At 29.8% G+C, this 16,398-nt stretch overlaps 2 protein-coding genes across 3 annotated transcripts in view; both read right to left on the bottom strand.

Moving 5' to 3' along the window:
• LOC108567858 overlaps positions 1-1,883 on the bottom strand; it is an 81,775-nt gene extending 79,892 nt beyond the window's left edge. Inside the window, exon 1 of the mRNA XM_017928602.1 lies at positions 1,790-1,883. The gene's annotated coding sequence lies outside the window, so the exon portion shown is untranslated. The remainder of the gene's footprint in view (positions 1-1,789) is intronic.
• Positions 1,884-11,153: 9,270 nt separating this feature from the next.
• The window catches only part of LOC108568043 (forkhead box protein O-like), an 18,922-nt gene continuing 13,677 nt past the window's right edge, over positions 11,154-16,398 (bottom strand). For both annotated transcript variants that reach the window (XM_017928944.1, XM_017929029.1), the window contains exon 5: positions 11,154-12,425. The gene's annotated coding sequence lies outside the window, so the exon portion shown is untranslated. The remainder of the gene's footprint in view (positions 12,426-16,398) is intronic.

The raw sequence follows: 16,398 nt of genomic DNA, 5'->3' as shown, positions 1-16,398 counted from the left end.
CCTTTTTATGCGATTTTGTGCGGTATATGAAATTCAACGGCGTTGGCAACATTGTAATGTTTTGTATCAGTTTGCATATGAAAAGCCTGCTGAAACGATTTTGTTAGTCGATTTTTAACCAATCTATCACAAGAAGATGCGCGTTTTGGATTAACACGAGTAGCAGTGAATTATGTGTGTGTATTTTTGAAAATTTCTCCATATGTACAATGACAAATTAAATGTTTTTAAGATGTTTCCATGTGTAATTTAATTATTTATTTTGTTTGGATGCACTTTCTCATGTATTTCGTAAATCTTTCACATGCGATTTTTTTTATGCGGTTATTATTCACCGCATAAAAAAAGTTTCTGTAATGTATTATACAAAGTAAGAATTAATGAAAATTTGGAATATATTGTTTGTTCGATTTTTAATGCGGTCCATATCAACCGCATAAAAACAGATTTTCACTGTAAAATTTATTCACTATAAAATTTTCGTATGTTTCGAAATTTTCGAACTGGATTATAGTAAATCTATTGCTGTACTCTAAATACACAAGATATTCGAAATATGCGATAAAATTTCACCAACAAGAAATTATATCAACAGTTTTCTATTGAAATTAACTTAATCATAATTGTATCTAGAAATAATTTCTAAATTATATAAAGTTCTTACTGAGTTACGTAAAATTGATATAAATTTATTAAATTGTTCTTTTTTATATAAAATTAAGGATTTTTATTGGAATAGTTTATTTTTTTGTAATAGTTTGCAATTCTAATAGAAAATTAAAAAAAAAATAAAATTAAATTAAAGGAAAATTTAACAGATTTAAACAAAAAAATACACAATTGATAAATAATAGAAATTTTACATTACAGAACATTGTTTTCTGTTGAATATTCGTCTCTATTATTCAATTTTCCAATAAAATGATAAAAAAATTACTTTTCTTTCTTAATAACCTTTTAATCAAATAAAGTTATTTTATTTAAACTTTTATTTTTTCCTATTCTTTTTATTAAATTTTGATGATATTATTAACTTTTATGTATTTTTTCATTAAATTCTTATAAATTATTTAAAAGTTTACTAAATTTCTAAAATTATAATTTTTAAAGCTATAGAAGAATTAACGTAGTTGTAAACAAAAAAATTCAATACATTTCGTACGTTTCATAAATTAAATTAATATATCAAGAAAGGAATTACAAATTAATAACGTGTATGAAAGGTTTACAGTTTACATGATAAATGCATGTCGGCACGTAAAGCAGCAATGATGAAGATGTAAAGTAATTGCAAATTACATTAGCAAAGGTCTATAACCTTTTATAAGTAATAAGTAGTTATTTGTAATTAAAAAATTAAGCATTAAGTAAAAGTGGATAAACTAATTAAATTTTCTAGTTTTTTGTGAAAATATTATTTAATTTATTTAATTTTATGATCAAATTATTATAGTTGAAATTATTTTTTGTAGAAAAAAATATATTTTTTCGTCTTTTTTCATTATTTTTTATATTTCTTTTAAATCCATTTATCTACAGTTTTGTTACATAAACTGTACAACTTTATTTCTCCTTTGTGTGATTCTGAATTGAAACGTATATTGTTATTTGTACGTGTCTGAATGCGCGTCGCGACGTTTCGGAAAGTGAAATTGATGTGGACCGCATTAAAAGGACCGCATCGAAATACGAAACACTAACAAAAAATAAAAATTCAACAATTCCCTTCCAAAAATTGTACTATTCAAAATTCGAGAACAAAATAAAAGATAATAATGTGTGTACTCACCGATGAAAAGTTCGAAGTTCCGTTGCGATCTCTGATTTTCGCACCGCAATGTCGGTGTGTGCCCGAAATGTTAAGTATTGCCGGCAGGACTAAACAGGACTACGCCGAAAAGGATGTGGGATATTTGCTTTGAAAAAGCCCTGTTGCGCAGAACCGGCCGCACTAAGTTCAACATCGGAGCGTCGCGACGCCCTCTCTTATCAAATAGTACAGTGACGTAAGCTTCCACCAAAAGGACACCTACCCCAACCCTTAAATTAATCAAAAATAAAGAGATCACTTTTCGCATCAAAATCCTGATAATATCAAACAAAACCAAAAGATGTCCTTACCACCACAAGGATTATTGTATTTCGCTTCAATCTAAACAGTTCCCTTTTTCTCTTGTGAAATATTCACAGCACCGTAAAGTTTGCATCGCTTTAATCATTTTTTTTGTGGATGCGCCGGGTTGATTGCCGCCGGTCGTTGGAAAGTTCGCGGTGGATTTATGAGAAATCTTTGTGTCCTTTTTTCTACACAGTTTTTTTTTTTCATTATTTCTCCAGAATATTTTTCGCAGTCGCGTTTTTTCAACATTCCTCGCCTTAATTAATTCTGCTGCAAAGCAGAAATAGTTGAAAAAGTTTTATTTTTTTTTCCACATTCATTAGATTACAACTAATTATGATAATCGAGCAAAGTTAGTGAGAAAAAGGACTTTTGCATTTATTTTATTTCAATTATTTTCAACGTTACTTTACTCCAGCAAATTTTCATTTTGAAGTATTACATTAAGTTAATATTAATCATTTATATAGGGTGGCCCATCGGATACGCCGGATTTAAATTTGCTTACATTATTTTTTGTATTTAAGTTTGTCATCTACTGTTTTTGAGGTTATTAAAAATGGGTCGCTATACAAAAGAACAACGTATTGTGATTGTTAAAACCAGGGAGACCCAACTTCCATGTTAATTTATTGAAAAGTACAATAAATAAGTACAAGTCCTTTTGGTCCATTTTAGATTTAGTCCATTCAATCCTAAAAATAAACATTAATTAATAGTGAATTACCACTTCTTGCACTGTATCTTCCATATGGGGCTTTTCATCAATAATATCAATATTCATGCCTGGATCTTCCATAATATTTTCAGTTAACTGTGGCATATTATAAGCACAGAACTTAGGTCTTTTATTGTAATTTCTGGAAAGTGAAGATTACAAACCCATGCAAATATTTTAATATGCTCGTTGCTCTTGCTAATCAAAGAAGCATTCCTTGTTGCCATTTTCCATTGAACAAACAATGGAGAATCAACTGCTGGAAATCTTCTCATTGTAATACCATGATCCTCTTTGGTATTGCATCCTTGGACGCAGCATTTTTGAACAATCCTAAAACAAATTGTATGTTAATTAAAGCAAATAGTTAAAGGAAAATTACTTACTACCTTATAATTGTCTGAATGAAACACAAGTTTACTAACAAACTATAACACACTTTAGAGAACAAAATGACCTAAAACAAATTATATATTAATTAAAGCAAACAGTTAAAGGTTGTCGAGATTCTGATACAGTCGGGATTATGGTTCTCGAAATTTTTATATAGTCGGGATTTCGAACGTGGAGATTTCGATACTGTCGGGATTTCGAACGTCGGGATTTCAATAGACGGTCTTTCTGTTGTCGGGCTTGCGATATAGACCCATTATATCTAGTGTCCACTTAATATTTGTGTTTAATACAATCACTTGATTTTCAGGTGTAATATTGGTTGCATATATTGTAATTGATCTCATACAATTATATTAAAGTTTTCATGAAAATAAAATCTATTGGACAGAAAAACTAATCAACCTAAGACATTTGTCTCAAAAGAAAATTGTAAATTAATTTTGAATGCAAAATCTTGTGATTAAAGAATTAACATTTACAAATATTATTTCTTTTTTTAGGATTCCAACACTTTACTGCACAAATTCAAATATTGCGTTAATTTTGGGACACCCTTTATATAACTAATTATTGTGATTTGTTGAAAATTTTGCTTATAATTATAATAATTTTTAAATTTTCATATTGAATCATAAAACTTAAATCACATAAATTAAATAAAATTTCATAAACATTCACTGTTCACATAAATATTAACAGAAAGATTATTTATTAATTAAATTCTATTCTATATTTTGTTTATGATTAATATTTGATTTGTTTAAAAAAAATAGAATTTTTTTATAATTTTACAAATAGGAAATTATATTTTTTTCGTATTTTAAGTATTTCTGTTTGAAAATAATAGAGAAAAATTACTAATATTCGTTTGCTATATTTGAAGGTGTTTTTTTATCTTAGCAAATGTAGTAGTAATTGATTATATGTAATTTTCTTTTAAGTTAGTGCTACAATCAAATTACTTTATGATGCTAATGGGTTGTAGAAAATGAAAGAATTTGTTAAATAAATTAAGAAACTAATATAGTTTTCTGAAATTTCTTTCGTTTTATCCAAATATCTTTTCTTAATTTAAAGAAAAAACTAAGCATTAAATGATTGCATTTGATTAGAAGTAACGTTCTTTTAATTCACTGTTCTAATTGAATTACCTTTTGTTGTGTATTGAAAAGGAAAGAAAAAAGAGAGTAAGGAAATGGAACACGAGGAAGGTGCCTTTTTGATTACATTTAGCTTATATTTCGTGAGTGGAGTTGGGCTGATACAAGAAGGGCGCACACGGAAACAGTCAGTATGAGGGTGGATGGAAAAAAAATAATAATTCGTTAAAAGAATGAAAACAGCCGCGGGGTCCGCGCATCCTTTATAATCAAACGCTATGAGTGAATGCGTATGTTGTTCACCGAAAATTTTCCTCCCTCCCAACAACACGAAAAAGAAAAGAACACAAACATCCTATCGAAAAAGTTTAAATTCTGAAGAGGTCGGGCCTCGAAGAGAAATCGCCGTCCATTAAAAAATCGAGCAACTTTTCAATTGGACTATTAATTAGAGCTTCGCGCGTTAATTCTTCCGCAAAACCGGGTTTTTGAAGGGGGGACGAGGGAATCCGAACAAAGGGGGTGTTCCGGCATTGTACCGGAAGTGACGCTGACTGATGATTGCCGGCGCCGCATAGAAAAAGAGACAAAAAGGAAAAGAAATTACGAAGACGTTGGATGGAATCGGGATGGATGAATCTCTTGGTTTGCAAACTAATGGTGCATTTTGCCTATTATCTGCCGTGTTCCCAGCGATTCCCAAAAACGAACGAGTAAATAAAACTATAAAATATTAAATGAGATCCGCCGGTTTATATTTGATGTTTTAATGTATGGGAGATGCAGGAAGCTGCGAACCGGCGTGGGAGAGAGGGAAATAGCTGCTGCATTCTTCATCCATATTCGCGAGTGCAAAAAAAAAGGAATGTTGGAATATAAAAATGGAGGACATTAAAAACAATAAAACTCGCATCTTTACAACTAATAAGAGTGGTAAAGGAATTTCCCTTACCTAAGAAGATATGTTAGTTTTTATCATACAATAAATCCCGGCGGAAAGTGCATGGGCCGTTTGGAGTTGGTAATAAACGAGTGCAGTTTTCGGTCGCAATAGAAATATAATAAAACGTTATATTTGATAAAACGCTCTTAAAGTACCAATATTTCAGCTTTAAGTTTTGCTGATATGAAACTTTTCGCATGGTCCTCCCTCATGCGCCTCATATTTTTAACCTCCCTCTCCACCTATCTTCTTTTTAATTGATTTTTATCAATACCCTCAACATATTGAACGATTCCAACTAAAGTATTTATATATAGGGTGAACCGTTTTACAATTTACAACCCTAAATATATTTTCGTAACTTTTATAAGTACGAGACAAATTTGCATAATTTCCAAATCCTTATATATTGATCATACACATCTTAATTCAATTTTAAAGTTATTTAAACACCTTCTTAAATATTTAGTGGTTAACATTGTTTTGACAGAAACATCTTTATTTTCTTTGTCTTCGTTGCTAACATGTTTTCTAAATCTTCCAAGAAAAGCCTTCATCATTTGCATTCCATAAATTTCAACCTCATAATCCAAATTTCTTTTTCATATTATGTTTTCGTAGAAAAGTTGGAAAGTAATATAAAACCTATTCCTTAAGAGACTACAAGATATAATCCACGAAAAGGCACTCATACCAGATTACCAGTTTCGATTTCGCATGGACAAGTTAATGGACTAGTTCAGTTGTCGGCAAAGTGCGGCTCCAGAGCCGCATGTGACTCTTTGGTTCCTTAAGTGTGGCTCTGGCACAAATATCCACGGAGGCGCAACAACATACAAACCACCTGACTTACTCAAACTATCCATTCTTAAATTAGAACAAACAAAAATTAATTGAAAACTTTCCCCCTTCAGGTTTTGGAAACATGATGTTGCTTTTTTTATCAAATTGGAGGAAGCACAAACTGATCTGAGTCCCATCGAATCGGGCGTTCCACAAGGTAGTGTCTTGAGGCCAATTTTATATGTCCTATACACTGCAGATATACCAGCAATAGAGAAAATAATCATGGCAACTTTTGCAGATGACACAGCAATCATGGCATCAGACGAAAGACCCATAATTGCATCTCGACACCTTCAAGGAGAGCTTAATCTGCTCCAAATATGGTTCAGGAAATGGCGAATTGGTATAAACCAGTCGAAATAGGTGCATGTTACTTTTACCTTAAACGAGACACCTTCCTCCAGTCAAACTCAACAACAAAGTAGTTCCAACATCTTCAAGGGTGATATAGTTGGGAATGCAGCTGGACACGAGACTGACTTGGAAGGACCATATCCAGGCAATGCGTAAACAACTAGTAATAAAATTTAGAAAGATGTATTGTTTTCTGTGCACAAATTCGCAGATGACTTTGGAGAACAAGTTGCTAGTGTACAAAGTCATATTAAAACTAGTTTGGACATGCAGTATCCAATTTTGGGGAAAACTAATATTAAAAAAATCCAAGTATTCCAATCTAAATGTGCTAGAAGAATCGCGGGTGTACCATGCTACATCACCAATAAGAGACTGCACCAGGACTTTGGAATAAAAACAGTGGAAAAGGTTTCAAAAAATTTCTCCAAAAAATACACGAACAGGCTTGTTTCTCATATGAACCCGTTGGCGGTATACCTTCTCGATAATGGCGTGACAACTAGAAGATCAAGTCAAGTCCTTGGATCTCCAATTTAGATTTAAGTAAAGAATAAATAAATAAATATTATATACAAACGTTATGGAATGGTGCCATTAGTCAGCAACTTTCTAATGTCAACAGCGAACAGATTTGATAAATGTTAAGTAGAATAGATTGTAAATAAAAACTTCGTTATATCGAAGCTTCGTTATCAGAGCAAAAATTAACTGTGTATTAAAAATACATACATATAATTAGTATACATTATTTATTTATCTTTTAATAAAACAATTAATTACTTAGAAATATTTAATTACCACTTTACAAACTCCATTAATTTTCATGTAATTATAAACGTTACATAATGTTACAGTTATTTAAATATATTTTAAAAGAATTATGTTTTTTTTTGTTGGGAAATCAATTAATTATTTAAAATCATTTCTCTTAAAAAAAAATGTTTGTAAAATTATGAAGTAAAAATCGTGAGTTGATACATTATTAAAAAGTACTAAGGGATTTTTAAATGGGCCTAATCATTATATGTACACAATTTATTATTAATCTCCCTTCTTTACAAACAAAAAAAAATGTTTCTTTTTCCTTTACCAATATTAATAATTCTTGAGTTTCTAATGCATTTTTTTTTTAACATATATGATCTTTCATTATTAGATTACTTTAAAATTGTTAAATTTATTATGACTTATTATAACAAAAAGTATTTGCGTATTAATTAATAATTGATTATGTTAATGAAATTAAAATTTTAATATTTTAATTAATTCTTTCATTGAAATCTCAGTCAATTATTGTTATTTATTTACAACTAATTAAAGATAAATTTCTTTACCCAAAAAATCACTAATTTCATCATTCAAACATATTAAAGAAACACACCTAATTTGATGGTAATAGCATGAAAAAAAGTGTACTTAATCATTATTTACAAACAAAATCAATTTTCAAAGAATACATTTCATTTTATTTATTTAAACCTAATTTCTAAGCGATATATAACAAGATACTTATACTCTAGTACTTAAATATGCAGAGGTAAGGAAACCTTATATAGGGACTAAGGGTGTAGTCGTGGTACTGTGGTATTCTACCGCACTAAAACCTCTCCTCTTCTTCGTCGTCTCTACTTCCTTTAGACTACTTATGTCAGTCCTGGCCTCCACTGCCGCTCGTTTTCTTCTTTAGGCAGTAGCACTTTATCAGCATTTCCCTAACAACATTTTTCGACTATAGCAAGACTCCCAATTCTGCATCTGCCTCGTGTTTCCTTTTAAGCCATCTGCAGCACCTAAACACCGTGTGTTGGAATAGCAACCTCAAACCATACTGATAATTCACATATAGTTTAAGGTTTCCACTGCATCTTTCAGCTACGTGATTCGTTTTGAAGATCAAAATCGATGGATCGGAACTATTCAAACCTCCCACGTTGTCTCCCTTCTAGATGTCTGCACTGCATTGGTTTCTCGATGGAACTCATATTCAAAAATAACGCTATTTTTACAAAATTTAATTTTTTTTTGTAGACCACGGGAGTCTGGGAGAGTAGTGTGGGATTCTTACCACACTAAAATCGCTCCCCTTCTTCGTCAGCATACAGAGCCTGTAACACTATACTACTCTGCGATGCTGATTGTCTTTGCCTGTTTGGCACTTCTTTTAGATCAGTGGTTTCCAAACTTGATGTTACTACGCCTCCCTCAAAAGTATGTAATCATTTGGCGCCATCCCTCCCCCTCCATTTCATAAAAGGAACGCGATAAACATTCAGCTTTAATATGCATATACTGGATTCATTCTATCTATTTCGAGTTTTCGAGTAAATCAATGAAATGTGAAAACACTGCTTTTTCGAACGTTATTATTTCAGTTTTTCAACTTTGAACGCGTGTTACAGCAATATGGATAAGAGCACAGGGATGTTCAACATTAAATTTGTTTTCTTTTTAAATTATTTATTCTCTCTCTGTTCAAAAGAAATTTGATGTTTTATTATTAAAACATAATAAATAATTATCCAATGTAATCAAGACACAGACAATATCGAACAGCCTTCACAAAGTTCGTCAACTGAGGGTTTTCTGTATATAGTAGAACCTGTTTTTGTACGCATGAAACAAATCGCACAAAAAAAATATTCGAAATTTTCATAAATTCTTACATATAACAAATAAGTTTGTGCAATACATTAGAGAAACTTTTTTTATGCGGTGAAGGTACCTCTTTACCGTATAAAATAAATCGCACTTTGAAAATACATGAAAGATTTACGAAATACACGAGAAAGTATAAAGAGCACACAAAAATTAAATTTTCATACTTACCTTTAAAGAATATCCAATAAACTATAAATACACAGTTTTAGGCATTTCTTTATATAACTTTGAAATCTCCAAAAACTATAGGTAGATCAAGATGTATCATTTTTTCTGTATCTTTAATGTTCTGATCAATTCATCAAAGTTGTTTTTTTTTATTTTAATGAAATAAATAAATGATTGTAAAAAAAATATGGACAAAAAGTAAAATTAAAGACAAGCCAACTGGGACAGCTTCGAAAGAACTAAGGTACTCATTTTCGTTTTATTTTATAATAATAATTTAAATTACAAACAACACAACTAAAAAAAAGAGAGAGATAAAATAAAAATAATAAAAAGAGCAATCAATAATTAAGGAAGAACAGAATAAATGTACAACTATACAAAATAAAAAGAGAAAAAGAAAATAATAATAAAACGAAAGGAAGTATGTATAGATTATATATATATGTGTAAATATAATAATAAAACAGTGTTTCTCCAACATCAATATTTTTACTCACTTCGCATGTATTTCATTCATCATCATCATATATGTTTGTATATATAATTATTAATATTTTTTTTTGTTCTTATTACATAGGTACATACAATTTCATTTTTTTTAATATATATATATATAGATTTATTTATTTATATTTTTTTATTTATGTAAAAAATTGACACGTAGCGGGCTTCACATCCACCTTTCTTTTTATAGTTTTTAATCTTCGTTTCAATGCGTATGTATATAAATATAAATTATACACGTTTTCTTATTCATCATCAATGTTTTTTTCTGTTGTTGTTATTGTTGAGAAGGGGCGGAAAACTTAAATAATAATTGACTAAGTGTGTGTGTGTGTGAATTGCGCACGTCAGGATCATCTCGTTCCAATCCACCGATCCTTCACTATATATTCCTAACTAATTAACAAATTACAAAGAAAACAAAAAAAAATAACAATAAATCCATCGCCTGTGAAAATAATGTTACAGTAGAAAACAAATTAATGAGAGGAGAGAAAAAAATTGTATATGTAGAGGGTTGACAGAGAAATAATAATGTTAATAATTCCGGAAAGCGAATAATAATGTAAATCCCAGAGAAATTGAATTAATTAAAAAAAAACATGGAAATAATAAAATGAACAATAATAGATGTACACTCCGGATTTTGCTCTTCTGCGACAATGATGACAATTCTGAGCAATACGCGTTCTGCGAAACGTCAGCGTTACGTCATTTGACAGATGACATTTGACAATTGACGTAAAGTTGACATTAGTTTGACGTTTCTCAAATCGCGAATTGAGCTGAATAATAACAATAATAATAAAGAAAGAGAAAAAAAACAAATAAGTAACGATTTATTTAAATAATTCATTATTTTTTTTCAGCAAAATGTGTTTCTTTTGTTTTAAATATATATATTTTTCTCTAATATAATTACGATTTAATAATAGTATAAAGACAAGTTGACTAAACAAAATATAAAATGATGAGCCTTTGTTGTTGTTAAGTTCGTTAAACGCGAGTCCGTCGTCCTCTTGTTGTTGTTTTTTTTTGGCTATTCCCAGTTGAAATGATGCGAGCAAAACGAACCTTATTTTCCGAAAAATGTATATTCATTATGCAACGCAGGATTTAAAAAGAACGAAAGGATTTCGAAATGATCAAAAATAAAAACAAATAAAAATGAGGAGGACGGAGAAACGCGATGCGAAAAGACGAAAATAAAAACAGAACATGCTTCCGAAGTGCTTTATGACCAGTACCGAAATGACAAGAATACAAATGAATTTATGAATATAAAAATTAGAAATTATAATATTTTTTTATATATATAATAATAATATGATCTAAACTAAATTAACAAAAAAAAAGGTACATGAAAGCACCTAAACATCTAAACACTATATACAACGTCAGTTATTATTTATACTTTTTTTTTTGTTTTTGCTTCATTTATTACAGAATGTACGAACGTATGGTTTATGTGTACATTTGCGACCCAAAAGAAATAAAAAAAAAACAAAAGAAAACGAGAGCACATTTCAATATTTTTTACAATTTACCATTGTTTTTCGTCTTACATTTTCTGGGTTTTTTTTATTTTCAATTTTCGCGCCTTTTAAACAAATTAAAAATATAATAATTTCCCACATCTGCGTCTCCTATATTACAAGTATATATATTTATTTATATAGTTTTTTTTTACAATTCATTTCATCTTCTTTTTTTCTTCTTCTTCTTCCTATATGCAATATGTTCTGGCCTTAAATGTTAAATTAAAAGAATGAAACAACGAATTGGAGAAAACTGCGTCAAACGAAACTAAAAACTTAATGATTCTTGATAAGATTAAACGTACAAGAAGTTATATTAAGGACAGAAAACAAAAATATATAAAGAAAGAGGGGAGAAATCATAATAAAACTAGTAATGGCACCAATGACTGGATGATGATAATATTAAACAAAAACAAAAAAAAATATGACTGCAATTAAAAATATTCAACACTTATTTGTTAATATTAGACATAAAAAGCATTATTCCACTTCTCACGTAGAGTTTCCCTATTTCTCACTTTGTCAGTCTCTCGCCGTTCGCGTCCTCCGTCCTGAATTTACACATAAATAAATTTACAGGGAGGACGGGAGGACGAAAACGCAAGTTGCGAAAAGTATAAACCAAGAAACTTAATTACAAAATTAATAATAATAATATATATAAAACAAACGAACACTATTTTTCCATCCCAAATCCATCCGAAAGTCACCAATTTATTTATCTTTTTTTTATTTATTTCATAGATGCGCGCCTGTGTGTATATATATATATGTATAAATATATCATTTCTTCCTTGTGTAAATTCTGTACAAACAATTATTATGAGCATAACACGAGATCATATTATAACAAGATTACATTGTCTCAACAGTTGCCACAACGAAGAGAACGGTCGACGATGATGATCCAAAACGATTACCGATCAGTTTAATTTTCGTTAATTTTCTCTTGGAGAAAACAAAAACAAACACATAATCAAAATACGAAACGACGACGACGACGATTGTTGTAGTAGTAGTGTGAATTCTTCTAGATGCACGACACCACAGCTCTCAGAATGGAATTCCATCCCTGAAACAAAAGAAAAACAATTTAGTTATGATATTCTAAGAAACTTGACAACTTTATGTCATTTTTTTTATTGTCTAACCAAAATTGCAACTAATAATTAAATGACATTCATATAACTGTTGCAAAACTAGAGACTGATTGGAATTAACATTACTGAACTTTGACGTCCAATGACGATACTGAACCTTGACTTAAAGTTAACATTACTGAACTTTCAAGCACATTTTAGTCAGTGCGATAATGATGACAATAAACGTTTTGTAAAACGTCAAAATAACGTCAGCTTTACGTCATTTTACTGTCAATTAATATTTGACAATTGACGTAACGTAAACAAAATGTAAAGCGATTTGACGCAATTTTGACACAACTTTGACGTTTCTTAAAACACGAATTGCACTGAATAATAACATAAATAAATAAATGTTACTGAAATAACATTACTGAACCTTGACGTGATGTTTACATTATTGAACTTTGATGCACACATCCGGATTTTTCTGTGTGCGGTAATAATGTCGATTCAGAACAATACACGTTTTGAGAAACGTCAGCTTTACGTCATTTTACTGTCAATTGATATTTGACAATTGACGTAACGTAAACAAAATGTAAAGTGTTTTGACGCAATGTTGACACAACTTTGACGTTTCTTAAAGCACGAATTTCACAGAATAATAACAAAAATAAATAAATCCAACTGAAATGACATTACTGAACCTTGACGTGATGTTTACATTATTGAACTTTGCGCGTTTTGCGAAACGTCAAAATAACGTCAGCTTTACGTCATTTCACTGTCAATTCATATTTGACAATTGACGTAACGTAAACAAAATGTAAAGTGATTTGACGCAATGTTGACACAACTTTGACGTTTCTTAAAGCACGAATTGCACTGAATAATAACAATAATTAACAAACAACAACAAAAATGTTACTGAAATGTAGTTACTGAATTGACATGACGTTGACATTACTGAACTTTGACGTGACGTTACAGAAACAATATAACAATGACACAATGTCTAGAACTTATGATAATTTTTAGTGCCTACGGTTTTCACGAATAAATATTGGAATTAGTATTAAAAAATACATATTTTCTCGTTAAGTTATCTTGTCAACTGATGTTGTGGACCCTAAACCTTAATACGACCTTGATATGACATTGACATTACTCAACTTTAATGTGACATTTGACATGTTGACATCATCCAACTTCTAACCTATCTTGTATTGAAACATTTAGGATAAAAAAGGTAATAACAAAAATTATTGAAACTATTTACATATATAATGCAGCAATATTAATTATGGAATGCATATTTAACCTTCATGAATTTCGTGTCGCATTGAAAATTCTGTACGTAATAATTGATGAACTTGTGGTTAAATAACAACGAATTCCGCAATTTCAATATTTCGATTCGATATTTATTATTGATGTTGGCGTGTTCCGTTTAATATCTGCGATTATTGCGACGCGTGCTTTTTACGCAAAGAGACGGCTTTTTACTTGCGCATCATTAAGCCCTTCGTGTCCGTGTAAATTCCTGTAATTCGAGCACCGTGCACACGCTCGAGACGGATTCATTTAATTCTTCTGATATAATCAAACTCATTGATTCGATTTAGTTCAAACCAAACACCTATAATTTAATTATAACATTATACACAAAAAAAAAATAAAATTATAACAAAATAAAGAAACTCACAGATATTTTCATTAAAAAACGTAATATTTTGTTGACTTTGTACGACTTCAGTAGATATAAATTTCATATTCAGAGAAAATTTTGCAAATAATTTTTCAAAAAAATAAGTTACTAAAAATCTTGGTGAATAAAAGTTATATGATTTTGTAATAAAGTAATTAAGTAAATTGCTGCTGTATACAGAATATTTGCAAACAGTTGATCACGGGGAATGAGCGCATCGTTCGTTATAAACAAACATGTTTTTGTTATTGCATTGTCGTTTCCGATGAGTTTAATAACTCGTCGTAATAACAAACTGTTATTGTCATTGACATTAAAAGAATGCAAGAAAATCTAAATAATAAAAACGCATACATATTTTATATAAATAAACGTTCGATGATTTAAATTGTATGTATTTTTACACACAAAAATAAATGAGAACACTTAGGTTCCTACATGAAAGATAATGCAACAAATAACGGACGCAATGAAAAACAACATGTTTTCACAGCAAAACCACGTTTGAAATCGGACGAAATCACGCTTCAAAGCGTAAAGGTCACGGAGATATTAAATTTATTCATTTGCGGCCACACAAATTAGACATAATTGGATAAATAAGTGCGCGTATTATGAATAAATTTTTATTTGTTCCATTCATTCCAAGATACGAATTAAAAAATAGAAATAGAAATAATATATTGAAATGTTACATCACAATTAAGGATATTTGAAAACACTAAAATTATAATAGAAATAGCAGAAAAACAAAGCGTAAATTCATTTAATTTTATACCAAAATATCACCAAAAATGAAATATTTAATTACGTAATAAATTGATAAGTTTGTAATAATTATATTATAATGAAAAAAAAATACTATAGGTTGGATAAATAAGATTATAGTTATGTTTAACTCTATTATAAGTAGCGGCTCTATTATCCGCCCATTTTTTTTATATAAAAGAAATATGCTTATGGAAAATTTATTACAGACGCAGTCATCGAATTATAGTTTTTAATCATGTTATCTAAAAATTTCATATAAAAAACTGAAATTTGCATGTATCAGGACTTTGTAATTGAAATAAATGTCTAAATATATGTTAATAATAAGAGACTAAAATGTAGTTAAATGTATGTAAAAATATCTGCGAAATAATGCGATACATTTGATGCATGTAATAAGTCTTGTGTAATGGGAAGATTAACGTTGGTAGCTGTGCGGTGATAATTAAAAGATGTGTTCATTTTGGCACTTAATGTAACGACATGGAGGCTGTTAAGAGACCGGTTATTGGTTTTAAATCAACGTATTACAATGCTCTTGTCCTTTGTGAATAACGAGCTAATAAATACTTGTCTCTGAGCGCAAAAGTCCTGATGGAAATATAATAAAAACACACGAAGGTTAAAAGCTTTTCACATTTTTAAAATAATTTAATCCTCCTGTTTGCAATTTGATTAAAATGTATGCGAATTAATAAATCAAAAACAAAATAGAAGAATAAAATTCAGTAAATGTATAAAGTTACCAGACAACAAAGTATGATTTTAACAAAAATTATAAATTTTTATTGGTACTCAAAATTATTAAGTGAAAATGATTTTTTAGTAACTGTATACATTTACCAATTTTGTACAAAATCTAAACAACATTTGCTTGCTTTTTATAAGCAGTAAATTATGTTACCTAACATTTCTTTTCATCTTATATATCGAGAATTGGCGTCTAACAATAAACGAAAAGAAGAAATCATTCGTTTGTCGACTACATCTTGAATGTAATTACGATTAAAATCAAACCGATTCTGGCATCTCAAACCCCCCCCCCTTCCTTTTCTGCTCTCTCATCCTTCTTTTGAGATGTCGAGGATCGAGGTTGTCGAGGGACTCCTTTGATTCCTCGAGGAAAATACCTCAAGGAACTGCGCGCCACACCGCCATACACTACAGACTATATAAGTATAAAAGCTTTGTTTCAAAGGAGGAAATCCTTCAGCTGCTCCCAATTATATACTTAAAACGGGATTATATATATAGAGAGCGACGCTGCGCGTGTTTATTAAAACTTAATTCGCATAAACCCGCAAGACTTTCAGCGATGTAAAACGTATCCAACGGAATTTCAATGAGATAACTAACTTGCCTTTATTTATCACAAATTACGACTACAGTTTTGCTCAGTTTGTGTGTAATTACACATTTATTGAATGAAATTAATATGTTTGTTAAAATAATATTAAGATATTTTTTATAGTCTTAATATT

Source organism: Nicrophorus vespilloides, unplaced genomic scaffold, assembly GCF_001412225.1.
Source record: "Nicrophorus vespilloides isolate i.1.1-1 unplaced genomic scaffold, Nicve_v1.0, whole genome shotgun sequence".
NCBI lineage: Eukaryota > Metazoa > Arthropoda > Insecta > Coleoptera > Silphidae > Nicrophorus > Nicrophorus vespilloides.
Note: the sequence above shows the minus strand (reverse complement) of the source record. Positions and strands in the feature narration are given on the sequence as shown.